Source organism: Alosa pseudoharengus, unplaced genomic scaffold (assembly GCF_046254945.1).
Source record: "Alosa pseudoharengus isolate Yale_2024_CS ecotype anadromous, Long Island Sound unplaced genomic scaffold, YU_APseudo_1.1 YU_APseudo_1.1_scf_13, whole genome shotgun sequence".
Classification (NCBI taxonomy): domain Eukaryota; kingdom Metazoa; phylum Chordata; class Actinopteri; order Clupeiformes; family Clupeidae; genus Alosa; species Alosa pseudoharengus.
The window spans coordinates 27,659,748-27,679,912 of NW_027468598.1; the positions used below are offsets into that span (position 1 = coordinate 27,659,748).

Genomic DNA, 20,165 nt, shown 5'->3' on the forward strand with positions numbered 1-20,165 from the left:
TGCTATTGTGTAGTTGAATAACTTGCCTTTCCAGATTAAATGCCTGTTCTTGGTCTTGGATTTCGTGAAATACATTTTTTAAATAAATGTGACTTATAGTCCAGTGCAACTTATATGTTTTTACCATGACACATTTTTTGACTGATGCAACTTATGCTCCAGAGCGACTTATAGTCCGGAAAAAATATAAAATATATGCAATATAAAAAATGGGTGTTGTTTTATTCCAAATAATAAGCAGTCGTGCAAGGTCATTAGGCCTACTGGTTAAATGCCACTGTAATCACCGAGCTGTCAGTACTCCCCATTACAACCCATTGATCCAGTTCATCTGGCTATTTTGCTGTGGCGTGAACATTTCTAATGAATAAATAATGAATTAAATAATAATGAATGAATGAATGAATAAAATGCAACACAACACACCAACTACTAAACTAACTAAACTAGTTTCAGCTATTATCTAAGCAAGAAGAACATAAGCGCATGTGGTGCTAGATCTGCTGTGTAGATCGGTTGCTATATGGTCTGCGGTTCTGCAGCCTTACCCTTCTCTATTTAGATGTAAACTGTGTCATCTGGTGGCCGTGCAGCGCAAAAGCACCATGAAATATTTAATTTAATAGGAAAGTACGGTAGACAATCTTGTTTCTTACTAATTATTATTCTAATCCATCTAATATTTCTTCTTAAACTTCGTTCCTTTATAAATTGTGGTGTATCATTAAGGACATCAGTGTTTCCCACAGAATTGAATTTTATTTGTGGTGGTAGATTGGCAGAATTAACTTGAATGCAACAATTTTTTTTAAAAATTAGCGCAGCGTTGTTATGATGCAGTTTTAAGCACAATTTAGCCAGTCGACTTTTATGCAATTGCAGGATTGTTAATGTTTTCTTACAACGTGCATATAGGTTTGTTGAGAGACAAGGAGAGGCTGTGCAAAATGGGGCATAGCTCTACAATGAACGAATTCCATCCAATTTAAATAGCACAACATGGAAAATCATTGTGTGGTGGTCTGGTCAGTGTTGATATTGTGGTGGGCCGCCACAAATAAGTCAACGTATAGGAAACACTGGACATTTTTGAATGCATTTACCTTTACCTTGAATACAATTAATCTTTGACAATAGATGACCATAAATTTGAGCAATGAGCAGTCTTAGGGGCTGACAATTTGCGTTAAGATTTCTTCACATTGCTTAAGGCAGTTTCTGTTATTCTTGCTGTATTTTGTACCAAAATGTAGTTTATTATCAGAGTGAAATGGTTGCTGCTATAAGTCAGTGGCATAGTTTGAGCACATGATTCCCCTTGGGGATCAATAAAGTATCTATCTATTATCGAAGTATTGCTTTGACGTGTTGAATTGAAGTCAATGGGAGCCGTAGGCTACATCTTACAACAGCGATGACCAACGATTATTTGTCCGGATGGGTGCCAGTGCACCCCCCAGTCACATTAGCTACAAGAGACAGCGGCAGGGCAGGCTGCCATTAAGCGACGAGCTTGCCCTGCTCATTACCAACCTCTTACTTTACCACTAGACCCCTGCCCTGCCCAAACTGATGCAGGATATTGGTCGAGTAGGCTACAGTGGACAGCTCGTTGAGATGAAAATTATGATAGTGGCGTCGTTTGCGTTGCTTATTATATTCGAATAACCTACCTAGCCCTGATTTTAGGCTTATTACGCGACATGAATACGCTGACTGATACTGTAAATCAAGCCGAGTGATTTGATGTAGCCTACCATACGGGATCGTGACAAAGCATTATTTGTAAACGGTAGCTTAGCCTAACTGGACCCCGACACCACAGACTATCCAATTAAGCTATATGCCGCTTAGAAGCAATCTTATCAATTGTGGTTTGGCTGCAGGCAGGGGAAAAAATAGCAAATGATCAAATCAGTGCAATAAAATGTAAACAATATTTCCCCATGCATGCATTGTCTATAGAGCGATTGTCTATAGAGCGGATTATGATATCTTAAATCACTAGTCCATTCTATTTGACCTACCTGTTTCTTTTCCTTTGAAATATTCGACTGTAAACCTTTGTGAGCTCTCCGAAAGATTGCCCTGAATGTAAAGTAGAAGTAGCCTATTTTGCAGTGAGTTTAAATAGGCTCGTTCAAGCATGCGCAAATATGAATCGAAAGTGAAAACATCAGGGGATAGCCTAACATTTAGTCACATGATTTCTGGCAACCAGCTCAGTAGTGCATCTCCGCAGAAATATTTAACAACACTATCCTGTAGTTTATATTATTCTTTTGATCTTATATATATTAGTGTCACTCCGTAAGATGACATCAGAAAAATGTACAGTGGTCTTCTTTCCAGAGCTGTACATATGTATCCACTCCATATGCTTCCACCTCTGAACTTCTCTGTTGGTATAGTGTTTTTAGGGTGATGTGCAGTGCCATTTCTCCACCAAAAATGGTGTGCAGTATGGCAGCCAAAAAGTTACATTTGGCTCTTGTCTGACCAGACTACATTATGCAATTCATTCAGGTATAGGCTTGTCCAAATGTTGTGTGGCAAACTTTAAACATACTTTATTTCAGTAATGGAGTCTTGCAGGGTGACTAAAAGTACTTGAGGCCATGGTGTGGAGTGCATTGCCTATTGTTTTCTCTGTAACAATTGTAGCCTACCTCCTGCCTCCAAGTCTTTTTAGAGTTCTTTCTAAGTGGGTCTTGACTCTTGGGCTCTTCTTACTATCCTTCTGTGGTCAGAAATCTTTTAAGAAGCTCCTGTGTGTGGCCGGTTGATGATAGAGTGATGTTCCTTCCACTTGCCGATAATGGCCCCAATGAGCTAATGGAAATATACTTACAGTAGTGACAAAAATGTTGACGTGTTCCATACTTATCTCCCCCACTGTAAATAGTCTAGGTAATACATTTTAAACGGGCAAAGTACAAAGTCAGTGAAGGAGCAAGCCAGCAAGGTGTCCCTTGCAGGAACTTAATCTATTGTGTGGCTTGTGAAAGCAATGAGTTGACCCACAAATGTCTGTGCATAAAGGCACCCTTAACATTTTTTTTACCTTAACATAACGTTTCCAAAATCATTTTGATGGTGCATAACAACCCTCTGTAGGCAATTACCAACCTAGCAACTTTCTAGTTTCGGGTAAGAAACTGTCCCCTCCCTCCAAAAAAACTGTTACTGTATGCTACAGAGGTCTGTTTCTACAGACTGCTGTCCCAGTGTATTCCCTCCATATTATATTGAAGTTATGCTCATACTTTCTTGCAAAAGAGCATATTTAGTTTGTTTAACCAGAGGGGGATCCCGAGAGCAGATAGATTCATATAATACACTAATTATAAAATTGGTTGTAGTTTGACATTAAACTTTGCACTTTGCCTATAATTTAACTTACACTGCTCTGGAAAAAGTATGGAATTTTGAAATAGAAAATGTGTAAGAACACTGAAGACAATCTGGAGCAGGGGAGGGATAAATTACAGTTGTAAGTACCTCTGGCTTAAACTTTTTAATGTTGACATCACACACACTGAACTACTATACCCATTGTATAGTTTTTTTGTTTGCTTGCTGTTAGTCTAAATACAGAGAGCTGCACCCTCCAATGATACAGAATGTTCTGGGCTTTGTGCCAAGAGGATGTAGCGGCTGGCGTCAAACCGAGTGCTGTGGAATTTCCTCAATCTTCATAGAAATCTAGGGCCTATGATGTAGTATTAAACTTTGATTTTCCAAAGATATATCACCGATTTTTATAAGTTTCCTGCACACTTATGGATCATTGTTGGGAGGCTTATAGACTGGCGTGAACAAGTGCAAAAATATTTCTACAATAATGATTAATTTTGTCTTGTCAATCAAGGAAGAACATGATGTCAGCATGAATCATGAGACACACTCTGTCCCTTTGTGCACTCCCTGTCTACCTGTGAGAGGATGATTCAGAGCTCTTCAAGACCTGCAATGCAAGTAATATTATTATAAAGTAATAGTGTATAAACATACAGGTGCAAACCATTTGAATAACATGGAAAAGTTCATTTTTTCTCCATAATTTAATTCAAAAAGTGAAACTCATAGAATTTAATTACACATAAGGTGAAATATGTCTAGCCTTTTTTTAATATTCTTATATTTTATCTTTTTATTATTACAGTTTAGAACTCACGGAAATCAAAAATCCAGTATCTCTTAATATTGGGATATAGAATTTATAATATAGAAATGTCGACCTGAGAAGAGCTCTAATCAGCTAATTAAGTAAGGGATAATGGACGACACGGTGGTCTGTTCACAGAAGTTAATGCACGGTCGAGGTTGTAAAACGGCCCCGACGCGAAGCGGAGGGCGGTTTAAACCTCGTAGTGCATTAACTTCTGTGAACAGACCACCGTGGAGTCCATTATCCCGCTTATTCCACTGTTGCCACTTGCGTTGTGTTCATTTCCTGTTACAATTTAAACGTTTTAATCGCTAAAACTGTCTTGTTTGTAGAACTAATTTCTTCCGACACATATCAACTAATTTCTCAACTTACAGGACAAACTGCCGTTACTAGTTCTAAATGGATGGTTGCTATGGCCAAAGGCCAGTCGTTAGTTCTATCTCTCCCGTTGTCAAGCGGGCGTATCCCAAGATTCTGATGAACTTTAGCTTTGAAACATCGCTATTTTACTTAGCCTGCTGTCATCCATCTAGCTAAAAGCCACCTCCGTCATATGCTACAATGTTGCAATGTTCTGAACGTCTGCATTTTACAGCTCGGATGCAACGTGACAGTTAATTTAAACTTCACAACGAGTTTGGCGAATTAATATACAAGTGTGATACGGCCAAAAAAAATGGATCTACTTCATAGGTGTGCAGATAACATACGGTTAATGGTCGTTATAAATTACGTAGGACAATGGGAAATTCAACCAAGCAGTGGAATAAGTCAAAATAATTGGCTGTGCTTTCCTGAGCCTTTAATTTCTCAGTCTGGGCAGGGCAATAGACTTTGCACTATATTCTATTTTTATAGATGCACCAGTATAGACAAACTTGAATATGTTTTCCAAAATGTTACATAATGAAAACAGCTATTGTAATTTTGCATTTTCTGTTTTAACACAGTGGTCAAATAATATACTGTACACAAAAAAATAGTTGGTGGCCTTATGGTTTCATTGAGGTTGATATAAGGATTATAATCTTGACAGAAGGTGTTGAGCATATGATGAGCATGTACTTTATGACTTGCAACCTTGCTTCTGGAACTAATTAGATTGATGATATTTTGCAGCAAGAAGAGGAGCCAGATATCAGTGACACTCCTGTTGCTCTCCACAACCGATGCAGACACCTTCGGCGCCGAGAAGTTTTTGTTGTTGTTGATGTTGTAAAAAGCTTCCACTCTGATTGTTCTTTATGTATAGGGGTTTCAAGTACTGATAATGATTGTGAGTACCTTTAAAAAGCCTATGTCAGAATGCTATAAACATGTTATTGATAGAGTCAGCTATAGAGGTATAAGCTATGCTCAGTGAGGGAGAAGTACTCCCAAGTTGACCTGGATAAAGATTAAAAAAAAAAAAAAAAACATGTGTTCAGCCTGATCAAGACTGGATACATTGAAATATTCAATTGTGTTTTATACCGTATGTTTCATCTTCTGATAATGGTTAATGCCTGCAATAACACAGGTTGTTTTTGAACTTTCTGAATAAAGAACTTGAATTGTATCAAAGAAGGCTGTCTATATTTTTGAGAACTTATTATGACCGCCGCGCAGCGAATTAGTCAGATTTTATTTATTTTTATTTTTTTTCGCATGCCCAAATTTCCGTCAATGATTCCCGGGACACTGAAAGACCGGGGTACACGAAACTTGGTGGGCATGTAACCCCACATGGATAGCATGGAACTATCGTTTTTCATTTTGATCTGTAGCCCCCCCGCTGGACTGGACCCCCCGAAAGGAGGGTAGGGCAGACACAGTTTTCTGTAAATATCTCGAAAACCGTAGAGTTTAGGAGGACCATTTTATTTTTTTATGTTGATCTCAAGGGGCCATGTCAACCCATTCCATAACCACTCATTTCATGTATAGCGCCACCTAGTTAAACACAAAAAAGTAAAAATTAGGTGTTGTAATCGAAGGTATCTGTGACCTAACATAGTCAAAACTACACAAAATTGGAAGTGTAGGATCATTATGACACCCTCTGTCTGTATGCATGCCAAGTTTTGTGGAATTCCGTTCATGGAGGGCCACACAATACATTAATTTATGTTACTATACACCAACTGGCCTGTAGGTGGCCGGAGACAGTTTTCTGTGAATATCTCGAGAACCGTAGGGCCTAGGAGGTCCACCTTTTTTATGTATGTTGGTCTTAAGGGGGCATGTCAACCCATCCCATTACCACTTATTTAATGTATAGCGCCACCTAGTTAAAAATTAAAAAGCAAAAAATTAGGTGTTTTCATCACAATATCTATGGCTGACAAGGTCAAAACTGCACGAAATTAAAAGTGTAGGATCATTATGACACCCTCCGAATGCATGCCAAGTTTTGTGTACTTTCGTTCATGGGGGGCCTTACAATAAAATAATGTATGTGTACATTTAGTGACGTACACCAACAAGGATTCCCGGGACACTGAAAGACTGGGGTACACAAAACTTGGTGGGCATGTACCCCCACATGGATAGCATGGAACCGTAATTTTTCGTTTTGATCTGTAGCCCCCCCGCTGGACTGGACCCCCCGAAAGGAGGGTAGGGCAGACACAGTTCTCTGTGAATATCTTGAGAACTGTAGGGCCTAGGATGACCATTTTTTTTCCGTATGTTCGCCTCCAGGGGTCATGTTAACCCATTTCATGTGCACACATGTGCACATACAGATACACACACACACACACACACACATACATTCACAGTAATCATACGTATGACACATACTCACACAGTAGACATATGTACGCTTGCATGCACAGGCACATACGCAGGCACACACACAAGCACGCACACACACACACACACACACACACACACACACACATAACATAAACATAACACAAACAATCAAGAATTTCTCAGAATAATGAACAGGCAAGATGGAGGTGGGGTTGTATAAAATGAATTTTACAAATCTATGAACTAATCATGTTTTGGTACTTGTTGTCTAGCAGATACCAGTGAGAATTGAGTGTGGATAATGCAATTTAGTGAGACAGTTAGAATCATATAGGCCTTTCAGCGTGATTTCTTTTTGTGGAAAAAATGTGCTGGACTGGGCGGCGGTCATATTTTGTACTGCTCTGCGGTACATCTAGTTTGAAATCTGTTAATTAGGAGTAGGTACCTATTCATGTTTTGTAGATTTAAGTTGTGTAGGCCTACCATTACATTTATAAAGTTAACGTTAAGTAGGTTTAGCTTATGGCCTCCTTACACTGAAAGACTTTGCAAAGATTTGGAAAAGATTTTTGAAAGACTACACTCTCAGACCCTCTCACATCTAAAGACAATAGAGTTGTTGAGTCACAGACTAGTCACAGACTATGATTTACAACAACTAGGGATCATGCAGGGTCACTATTTACAAGACTGCTACTAGATTTTTTTAAAATTATTTCCATCGTGCACTACATATCAACAGGAACTCATATGATAGCCTATTCATATCAGTCATTTTTTCGTGTTTCTGCAGCATTGTTTTATGTGTGACATCCCTAAGAGATATAGAGTTGTTCTGTCACGTGATAGCCGACTAATAATTTATAAGAAATTAAATAACAAATAATCATATAGGCTACAGCTGTCGCCTACTTTGCCCCTTCCTGTTTGGTGTTGGAGAGAGGTCACTATTGGTTTTTACATTGTTCACGTCACTATTTGCATGAGCCACTACTAAAAATACTTGCGATAATATCAAACATGTTTCACATTGTCATAACGGCAAATTAGAAAAAGACTGACTCCGACTTAACTTAGTGGCACCTTACACTAAACGATCTAGTTGACGGGAGCGCGCCTCCATTCCAGTACCCTGCCATTCCAGTACAACTCCCATGAATTCTGTCCGACTTTGGAAATTTAGTCTCCGACTGTGAAAACAGACCAAAATTGTACAATGTAAGGCCGCTATTAGTTTTACTAAATGGAGCATAGCGTTAGTTCAGGCAGGCACGGAGTCTTGCCAGTTACCTGTGCGGCTCAGCTGATTACCGGCTGATTGCTCAGCTGATTACCGGCTGATTGCTCAGCTGACCGGCCAGCTAATCATCTCTGGTCTGTCATTGGCGGAGATCATTCAGAGTGCCTTATCCTGCCGCTTTCCCCGAAGATGCAGCCATCTAACCTGACTCTCGCCAGATGAATTTCGTTCCGCCTAGCTCCACTCATCCATCTGGGATCGATCCATTGGAGAGGTGTTTCAGAAGGCTGGGCCTTATCAAAAATCCATGCATATGATTTGGATACGTCACATCTATGAAACTCCCGCCCTGTGTCCTGATTGGCTCTACCATAAAATCTGGTGCTGAAATCACTCTCAATGGAAGCGATCCCAGATGGATGTGAGTGGAGATAGGCGGAGTGAAATTCATCTGGCGAGAGTCAGGTTAGCAGCCATCTCCAGTCGGCGTAGCTCCCGGTTGACAAGTAAAAGTGTTTCCAGTGCTTTAACTTCTGAATGGCCTATGTCTCGTCTCTAAGACATTGTTCAGTAACAACATTTCAGCGCCTTTTCAGAGCTTTTCGCACTTCTTCCAGAGGTTGTCCTCTCGGACTACTCCGGCCTGCAACAACACCGGACTCGCCTGCTACTCCTCCCCCGGAAAGAAAGCGTCGGAAGCGGTGTGCGAGGAAGCAGAAGAGGGGCAAGCGCGGAGGCGTCCGGGCCAGGCTAGCGGCCAGCCCAACTCGCCCAGCCATACCATCCATTCTCCTGGCAAATGTACGATCACTGGACAACAAAATGGATCACATACGACTGCTGAGATCAACGAACCGGACAGTAAGTAACTGCTGTGTGCTTGTCTTCACTGAGACTTGGTTAAATGACAACATTCCGGACTCTGCTGTACAACTGGAGCAGCTAGCATGCTATCGAGCAGACCGGGCCATTGTAAAGGGAGTTAAATCACGAGGAGGAGGAATCTGTGTTTACATCCGTGACGAATGGTGCCGGGACACTGTAGTAGTATGCAAACACTGCTCACCACTGGCAGAGTTTATGATCATAAAGTGCCGTCCTTTTTACCTGCCAAGGGAAATTACTGCGATTCTGCTAGTCGCAGTATACATCCCGCCTACCAACAACAACAACGATAAGAACGCGGCTCTTAGTGAACTGTACCAGGCTGTCAGTGAACAACAGACGGCACACCCAGACGGTTTCACCATCTTCACTGGAGATTTTAACCATGCTAACCTTAAAACTGTACTTCCAAAGCTACACCAGCATGTTGATTTTCCAACAAGAGGAGATAACATCCTGGACCTGGTCTACACTACACACAAAGGAGCATACAAAGCCACCCCCCTCCCCCACATTGGACTTTCAGACCATATCACTGTTATGCTAATGCCCGCATACAGACAAAGGGTAAAAGTGAACAAACCGGTTCGTAAGCAGGTAAAAGTGTGGCCTGAGGGAGCCTCCGATGCTCTTCAAGACTGCTTTGACACAACAGACTGGGAAATGTTTAAGCAGGCAGCCACTTACAACAACCAGACAGACATAGAGGAGTATACAGACACTGTAACCTCTTACATCACCAAGTGCATCGATGATGTGACCCACACAAAAGACAGCATCACTCGGGCTAACTGGAAGCCATGGCTGACAGGGGATGTCCTCAGGCTGCTGAGGGCCAGAGACAAAGCCTACAGAGCTGGGGATGAAGCTGGCATGAGAACAGCGAGAGCCAACCTGTCCCGTGGCATCAAGGAAGCAAAAAAGGAATACACTCACAAGATAACCACCCACTTCAAAGACAGCAGGAACGCACAAAGCCTATGGCAGGGCATTCAGGCCCTCACGGACTACAAGCCCGCGCCACAGAGCTGCGAGAGCAACATCCCTCTGCTCAACAACCTGAACCGCTTCTTTGCTCGCTTTGAAGCACAAAACAGCACCTGCCCACAGAAGACCCATCCCCCTCTACATGAGCAGCCCCTGTGCCTCTCTGCCGACAGCGTGAAGAGGACACTTGCTGCTATCAACACCCGTAAGGCAACAGGTCCAGACAACATCCCTGGTCGTGCGCTGAAGGACTGCGCAGGGGAGCTTAAGGATGTCTTCACAGACATCTTTAACACTTCCCTGAAGCAAGCCATCGTCCCATCTTGTTTCAAAGCTGCCACCATCATACCTGTGTCACATATGTCATGTCACATATCAAATCCATTCTCCCCCCCACCTTGGACCCCTTCCAGTTTGCATACCGAGCCGAACGGTCTACAGAGGATGCAATCTGCTCTGCCCTCCACCCAGCCCTCACCCACCTGGAAAAAAGAGACTCATATGTGAGATTGCTGTTTATAGACTTCAGTTCTGCATTCAACACCATAATACCACAACAACTCATCTGCAAACTTGACAAACTGGGACTCAGTACCTACCTCTGCAACTGGCTACTGGACTTCCTCTGTCAGAGGCCTCAAGTAGTACGTGTTGGCAACAATACCTCAAGCAGCATCACACTGAGCACAGGGGCCCCCCAAGGCTGCGTGCTCAGTCCGCTGCTCTTCACCCTGCTGACGCATGACTGCACTGCAACCTACAGCAACAATCACATAGTGAAATTTGCTGACGACACAACTCTGGTGGGTCTCATCACCAAGGGCGACGAGACTCAATACAGGTTGGAGGTCGACCATCTGACCACGTGGTGCAGGGACAACAACCTCCTGCTGAACGTCAGCAAGACCAAAGAGATTGTTGTTGACTTCCGGAGAGGTCACACCCAACACCTGCCACTGACCATCGACGGTGCTGTGGTGGAGAGAGCGAGCAGCACCAAATTCCTGGGGGTGCACATCAGTGAAGACCTCTCCTGGACCACCAACACAGCATCACTGGCGAAGAGAGCTCAGCGCCGCCTGTACTTCCTGCGGAAACTCAGGCGAGCAAGTGCTCCACCAGCCATCAGGACCACATTCTACCGAGGCACCATTGAGAGCATCCTCTCCAGCTGTATCACTGTGTGGGTCGGAAGCTGCACTGAATACAACAGGAAAGCCCTGCAGCGCATAGTGAACACAGCTGGAAGGATTATTGGTGCTTCACTCCCCTCCCTGAAGGACATTTACACCACCCACCTCACCCGCAAGGCGACCAAAATTGTGAGTGATGCAAGTCACCCCGCTCACAATCTGTTTGATCTACTGCCCTCTGGGAAGAGGTACAGAAGCCTGCGCTCCCGCACTACCAGACTCACCAACAGCTTCATACACCAAGCTGTTAGGATGCTGAACTCTCTCCCTCCTCTCCCCCCTCCACCCTCAGCTACATAACATCCTGGACATTGGACCCACAATGGCCGCCTGCACCACTCCACTTGCACACTTGTACACTTTGCAACTTGTTGTTGTTGTCCCGAAAACACAACACTTCTGCTGCTCTTACATAACTTGCACCACTATGCCACTTTATTTTCTTACTTAGGTCAAACAGAACTACCTCAGCCTCTTATTGGCCTGACTTTGCACTAGTATTTTATTTTATTGACTGTCTATGCACAATTTCAACCAAATTTTGCTGCTCTTATTTTTTCATTATATGTGCCCTCTTATTTACTTATTTACTTACTTTTTTGTTTACTTGAATGTTATGTTTGTCTGTGGACTTAAAATATGTCTTGTCTCCACCGTGGGATAGTGAGAAACGTAATTTCGATCTCTTTGTATGTCTGGAACATGTGAAGAAATTGACAATAAAGCTGACTTTGAATTTGACTTTGACTTTGTCCGCATGGACCAGTCAGCCAGCTCCAATGGAGAGGCAACACAGACCTTCTGCCCATTCTGTCATCCATCCAAACAACAATGCTCTCTAATCTTGAATATCTTGAATTTCCCCTTTGGGATCAATAAAGGGTAACACTTTCTATGAAGGTTGTATTTATAACGCCCTATGAATGCATTCATAATGTTTTATAAGGTGTCTATAAAGCATTGTAATGCTCATTATAACCATCTATATGTATTCACAAGTCGTCATAACCAACTTCATGATGCATTATGACAGCTAGTTATGAATGATTACAATTTTTATCTGAATAATGCATTATAAATATGTCAAGATCTGCCTACTCACTTGTCAGTTTTATGATGCATCATAACTACTTTGCTTTGCTAAATGCGTATAGAGATTCATAAAGAGTTTTGACTTATACTGTCCTATATATCTATAGCTATAAGTATATGTAATAAAGTTATAATAATTTATACATCTCCCTATAGCAATTGTAAACAGCTATGCAATATCATAAGTGTTATTTGTCAGCTCTAAGTAAAGTGACAAGAATATGACCCTATTATCCTACAATGAAATGAGAGCCTGGACAGTAAAGACAAAAGGAATGCATTTAGTTCACTTTATTTTCATTTAAACCAAAGGTCTATTTTGATTCGAACGATCTTTCATAATGACCCATAGATTTCAGTGGCATTGTGAGTTTTATTCCAATATGGACTTCGTGGAAGCAACCGTCCTCCGCTTCGTGTCGGACAGTTCACGCCTCCGCGTCGTCCATTTATTTCTGATAATGGACACCTCGTCGGGCATTATCCCTTACATAACCACCACCACAAAATATAGGACCGTGTCGTGCCACTTTTTTGTGTTTGTGTAATGTGCTCAGAGCATTGATAATCAGTCTGATTATGTGTGTTAGTTTAAATGAAAATAAAGTGAACTTAAAATCATTCCTTTTTGTCTTTACTGTCCAGGCTCTCATTTCATTGTGCCTCATATTTGTTTATAATAACCTTATATCTATTTATAACAACACCTCATTTGCTCTACTTTACCTAAAGCTGACAAATAACACCTATGACATTAACAGTAATTTATAATATTGTGCATATGGGGTAAAGATGTTAGACTCGGTACTTAGTTCATTGCACCCTTTAATTACTCAGTGAACTTATATCTGTCAATAATAGGGTCATATTCTTGTCACTTTACTTAGAGCTGACAAATAACACTTATAATATTGCATAGCTGTTTATAATTCTGTGCTGTATGGAGATGTATAAATTATTATCACTTTACATATACTTATAGATATATATAGGACTACAGTAAAAGTAAAAACTCTTTATGCATCACTATACGCATTTAACAAAGCAAAGTAGTTATGATGCATCATAAAACTGACAAGTGAGTAGGCAGATCTTGACACATTTATAATGCATTATTCAGATTAATTTAAAATTATAATCATTCATAATTAGCTGTCATAATGCATCATGAAGTTGGTTATGATGACTTGTGAATACATATAGATGGTAATAATGAGCATTACAATGCTTTATAGACACCTTATAAAACATTATGAATGCATTCATAGGGCGTTATAAATACAACCTTCATAGAAAGTGTTACCCAATAAGGTATCTATCTATCTATCTATCTATCTATCTAATCTCAACACCAGGATCCAAACTTTGGAAAATGGAAAGTCTTTAGCCTCCACAAGCCAGCCTTCTACCTCAAAGACACTTACAGTTAAGAACAAAATGATTCATACCCCTGGCAAATATTGATTTAATCCTGATTTTCCCTTTATCAATTATGTTTGTTCTGACTGAAAATGACACTGTTTGTAAGACAATGTGGGAGAAACATGGAATTAAAAAAGAAGCGTTTTCATCCTTTTTTTTAGCATTTTTATGAAAAATGGCATGTCCAAAATTATTCATACCCTATTTAAATAATCAATGGAAACATCTTTATTTGCATTCACAACTCTCAAAATGGTTCTTATAATATCTACCAAGCCCCTCCATGTCTCCACAATGATTCTAGACCACACCTTTTTAACAGCAATCCGGGTTTTCAGTCAGGAACGATTATTTGCCATCACTCTGGCCTTGTGCTCACTTTTTAGATGGATTGAGGTCTGGACTCTGGCTCTGCCACTCTAAAATGTTGATAACCATTTCTTGCCTTGTTTGGCTGCATGTTTTGGATCATTGTGTGGTTTAATGGTCCAATGATGCCCATTGGGGCAGGTCTCTCGGCAGACTGAAAAAATATCAATGTAGCACCTTGTTTTAGTGTTACTGTTTACTTTGAGAAGTTCACCAGGGGCCCGTTGCAACCTAATAGAACTACGGTAGCCGTCGCATATCAAAAACATACAGTAACACCAAATTCACACCAAAGATCCGCGTCAAGACGAAACCGTTTTATTGAAATAATAACAACAACAAAAATGACTACACTCACTGTAACAAATTATTTGCCCTTGGTGTTATCTTAACTTCTATTCTTTTGTCAAGTTGACTGTGATTCACCACTGTTGTTCTGTTCAAATAACTTAGAAATCTGTGTTATTGTCTGTAAATTAGTACCCTGGAAATCCAGAGTTCTTGCGAGAGCACAATGGAATTGTCTCTGCGAGACACTCTGGCAATGAGCCATGATGCACGTTACTTTTCCCTCTTGAATCCCGGGGAACCAGCTAAACTGATGAAGACAGTGCTGCAACGTTGGAGGACAGTAAACATTGTTTTGTAGTGTTATCCGATTGCGTCGAAGTCCGAAATCATTCAGAGTAAACATGTGTTATTCAATTGCGTGCAGTGAGATTTTTAAATGCATGCTTGTTGCCGCCCCTCGAGTTGGGCCATTACATTGTTCGTGGCCAGACCCTTAATCTTTCTAGATTACCAGGGTCTGGATTTTCCAGGTTAGTAAATTAGTGGCACAGTTGATACAAAATAATATTTGTTGTTATGTAGTAATGTAGTTTCAACTAAGTTCATGAACAGTGTTTCAACTTTGATTTTGAAGTCAACTCAATAATACACTTCTGAAGTCCGCCTACTAAAAAGCTGGCATCTTTGAGATGGTATCTTGTGATTTTTATCTATGGGAAAATAACATGGGGGTTTTGAATTATCACACCTGATAAACTCTCGCGTGGAGGAAGAAGTCTGAAATGCAGACGTTTTGCTCAACACACTTTTGTCCAGTGCCTTCGAGTGATCTTCGGTAGGTCAAGACCTTAGATTTTTGCTCCCTAGAGCTAACTTGCAATGCAACTGCAATGCAACTTGCCATATATAGTTAGTTTCAATTAACACCCAGACCTCCTTATATGGGCAAAGATAGCAGCTTTGTTTCTTTTTTGTAGGCAAACTTCAGAGGTCTATATGTGGGCTGTACTTAAAATTGTCCTACCTACAGCAGTTAGGGATTATGGAAATTCTACTTTCTTGTTTATACGACTACACTGTTAAAAAATCACAGTCTCTGTGGACAGCCCAGGTTCCAAAGACGGCAACAAAAACAACTTGGGCCAACCAGAGGGGTGTTCCGTTTAGTTACAAACCTGGGTAAGTTAACTCAAAGCAAGTGGTAAACCTCCTACAACAAGTGCCCTATGGCATTGTTTTGTTAAGAGAATGAAGCCGTACAGCTTCTCTATTAGCAGGTTTACCACTTACTCTGAGTTAACTTACCCAGGTTTGTCTAAACCACGTACTTAGAATATATACAACATAACAAACACAACAAATATAGAACATAACAAACTGTTCCAGCAAATCACAGACGAGATGCGCGTTTACAAGAATTTAAATTTTACAGGAGGGAGGGGGAGGGAGTAGTGAGCGAGCACTCTGTTTTGTTTGAATGTCAACAGAAGTGACGTTACACTGCATCGCTAGAGCATCTTTAAGAAACATGGGTGTTGGGTGGGACAGATCAGCATATAGGTCACAAATTCAAAGACACTTTGAGTGTCTTTGATGAACACAGGGTTTGTACAGGTTTTTGAAACTTAGCATTTCGTGTTGCAGTGCTTGGAAATGGTTGTAAATGTAAATTAAGTCAGAGAGCCAAATGAAAACTGCCCTGTTGCCCACAGCTGCACTTGCCCAGTGATAGCCCAGTTTTGGTTTGCACACACACACCCTCCCACGGCTTCCCCTGTGACAGCAAACAGCACACAGACTCTGACTCCCCAGTCCCCACTGAAAGCCTCTGCATCCTCCTCCTCCCTGTCACCTAACAGCCAATGGTCCTGCTCAGTGATGATCTGTCTTCTTGTCACTTCACAATCGTGTTGCGTCAGTAGACGTGTTTACATGGACTTTTTTTCAATCAGATTGAAATGAATCTGATTAATGATTTCAACCAAACTATTTAAAGGATAAAAGAAGCATGCGCAATGGAGTCAATCAGCAGTGAATCAGTCCAACTGTAAATGCTTCATGTAAAATAAGGAATGACACTGAACCTGTATGTGTGAGATGAGAGAGAGCGTGAATGCGAGGGGAGTGGATGGTCTGTGTCATGACTTATGTGAAACAGGTTGATCTGCAATGAACTGAGTATAGACTAATTGTTAAAAAAAATGTATGCCGAGTTGCCGTTTTCAAAATGTATTTTAAATAATGTTCTATTTGAAATGCTCTACACGATCAGCCAGCCATTTGTGAAATAATCTTTCTCAACTCAGCCAAAGGTGCAGCTCATGTTCACTGATAGACTATGTACACACATGCAAATGAATGCACAGATTCCAGTAATGGAAGTTAACCCTTATGCATGACTAACCAAATGATCCCAATTAGAATGAAGACGTTTCATGCTGTACATTTCTTTCATTTTAGTTAAAGATGATGATTTTGAACAACAATAATTATATGTTTTGGTAACACTTTACTTGACGGGTGAGTTCATGACACATTCATAGCAGCTGTCATAAACTGCACATAAAGCATTCATGACTGATTCATGAGACATGACTCAACATTCATACCAAACCTTTCATGAATATGGAAGACAAAACGACGACAACTTGTCAAAATAAAAGTCCAACATCGTATTTGTGTAACCTGGATACATACCTGTCAACACTCCCGGGTTTCTCCCGTATTTCAAGGTCATCTCCCAGCACCCTCCCGTTTTGTTATTTCTCCCTGAAAACTCACGTAATTTGCATGGCCATCAAACTTCATTTTAAAATCATTGATCCATTCAGGTTGCCAGATTGTGTATGAAATACACCCTACACATACACGATCACTTAGCTTCAATTTCAACCGTTTTGTCATAGGCTAAAACCTGGCAACCCAAAACCCAAATAAGGAAGCGGGTGCCAACTGCGCAGCCTGAGTCTCGTCGTAAGCAAGCGGGCTAGTTGAATGGCCTACTCCAGAACTAGCTGTTGTGAAATTGTTGGGAATTTAATTTAATTTAATGATTAACACATCACATAAACTGTTATTGAGTGTTGTTGATACACTGAACTTGTTCCCTCGGGGGTGGGATCCGGAAAGGACCACGGGGCGGGAATCGAACCCGGGTCGCCGGCGTACGGTGCGGGTGCCCCAGCCAGTTGCGCCACAGCTGGGACCGGAAAGCTAAATGTTGACAGGTATGCCTGGATACCATTAATTTAATCTCTCCAGCCTTTGTAAATATTTCATGAATATCTTATGAAGTCTACATCGAATGTCACTTTACTATACAAGTTGTGAAGTATTCGTAATCACTGAGTTTAACACTGGGAGGTAAACTAGCCTAGGCCCACATTCAGCTGACCCGTATTTGTGTAACCTGGAATGGGACATTCCCAGTAGCAAAATATGAGAAATCATCTGCAAAGGTTACATCATAAAACAAAAACATTTTTATGAAACAAAAATTATTTGCTTGACCATGTTCTGTCTTTTAGGCACTGGAGTAGCCCATTGACTCGCACTGGAGTAGACCATTGATGTGATGTGATCAGGTAAGAGTTTTGGACCAAAAGCGGCAATGCGGCTTTGCGACTTTGGACTTTTATTTTGACAAGCTCTCGTCTTTTTGTCTTACACATTCATGAAAGGTTTGGTATGAATGTTGAGTCATGTCTCATGAAGCAGTCATGAATGCTTTATGTGTTATGAACTCACCCGTCAAGTAAAGTGTTACCTATGTTTTATATTTTAAATGTTAAAAATGTAAATTCTTATATTTAGATTAAGATTTGTTGCCTCAAGTCAACATTGTACCATAACAGTAAAAAGTGAAATAATTCCTATTTTTAAGCATTAAAGCTAACTTATTAATCTAAAACACCTATCTTTATAACTTAACACTAACACAAAAATATTTATCTGGTTTTCAATGCATCACAAGTCTCATCCTGAACAAAAATCTCATTTTAAATTCAGGCAACGTTGTACCATTACGGAATGAAAATCAATATTTTACAGATATGATGATTATAATGATTAAAACATACAAATTTCCATGTTTCCATGTTTTGGACCCACAATGGCTGCCTTGCACTACTCCACTTGCACTACTCCACTTGTACACTTGCACACTTTGCAACTTGTTGTTGTTGTCCTGTTGTCCTGAAAACACAACACTTCTGCTGCTCTTACATAACTTGCACCACTATGCCACTAGCTTACTTAGGTCAAACAGAACTACCTCAGCCATTTATTGGCCTGACTTTGCACTATTATATTGACTGTCTATGCACAATTTCAACCCAATTTTGCTGCTCTTGTTTCTTCATTGTATGTGCCTTCTTATTTACTCATTTATTGTTCACTTGAATGTTATGTTTGTCTGTGGACTTAATTGGTAAAATATGTCTTGTCTTCACCGTGGGATAGTGAGAAGCGTAATTTTGATCTCTTTGTATGTCTCGGCATATGAAGAAATTGACAATAAAGCGGACTTTGACTTTGACTTTGTTTTCTGTAAAGTTGTGAGTGAGAGTTTGAGGATGTGATGTCAGCATGTTTGTTCGTGTTCCAGCCACAACAATTAATTAATCCACATACAGGTTTCTGAGTTCATAGCTGATGAGATTTTAATACTGGTCCATCCTGACTGACCTGACAGCTGTTAAAGGTACAGTCAGGGATTTTTACATGTCATTGTCAAATGTGTTTTGCATTGAGTACATTAGTGTTTAACTGACTCAAACATCATCAGAGGGGTATTTCACAAAACCTAGATAAGGGATTAAGCTGGGATTTTTAGGTTATCCTGGATGAATTTAGCCTTGACTTGGTTTCACAAAAGAGATGGCACATAAGTTACCATGGGGATTTATTCTCTGCACCTAGCCTGGTCCCGACCAGGCTAACAGCCAAGCTAAGTTAATTCTAATGGTAATTATGTCGTCTTATTGGTTCAGCTAACTGTCATTCACATCAGACCTCCGTGCTAATTTTTTAGGAGCTTTATTCCATTTATAAACTATTTGCTAAATGTATTTGCTCGCAAAACAAAACAGATTGTGTGCCTACTACCATATAGTTATTATTATGACCGCCGCGCAGCGAAGCGGCGGTCATATAGGTTTAGTCAGATTTTTTTTTTTTTTTTTTTTTTTTTTTTCTTTTTCGCATGTCCAAATTTCTGTCAATGATTCCCGGGACACTGAAAGACCGGGGTAGACGAAACTTGGTGGGCATGTAACCCCATATGGATAGCATGGAACCATCGTTTTTCGTTTTGATCTGTAGCCCCCCCGCTGGACTGCACCCCCCGAAAGGAGGGTAGGGCAGACACAGTTTTCTGTGAATATCTCGAGAACCGTAAGGTTTAGGAGGACCATTTTTTTTTTGTATGTTGATCTCAAGGGGCCATGTCAACCCATTCCATAACCACTCATTTCATGTATAGCGCCACCTAGTTAAACACAAAAAAGTAAAAATGAGGTGTTGTAATCGCAGGTATCTGTGACCTAACATAGTCAAAACTGCACGAAATTGGAAGTGTAGGATCATTATGACACCCTCTGAATGCACGCCAAGTTTCGTGGAATTCCGTTCATGGGGGGCCACACAATAAATTAATTTATGTTACTATACACCAACTGGCCTGTAGGTGGCCGGAGACAGTTTTCTGTGAATATCTCGAGAACCGTAGGGCCTAGGAGGTCCACCTTTTTTTTGTATGTTGATCTCAAGG

General features: G+C 40.7%; 1 protein-coding gene across 6 annotated transcripts in view; it reads right to left on the bottom strand.

Moving 5' to 3' along the window:
• LOC143121977 (E3 ubiquitin-protein ligase RNF213-like) overlaps positions 1-2,117 on the bottom strand; it is a 123,038-nt gene extending 120,921 nt beyond the window's left edge. For all 6 annotated transcript variants that reach the window (XM_076282731.1, XM_076282728.1, XM_076282730.1 and 3 more), the window contains exon 1: positions 2,028-2,117. The gene's annotated coding sequence lies outside the window, so the exon portion shown is untranslated. The remainder of the gene's footprint in view (positions 1-2,027) is intronic.
• Positions 2,118-20,165: the final 18,048 nt, after the last annotated feature.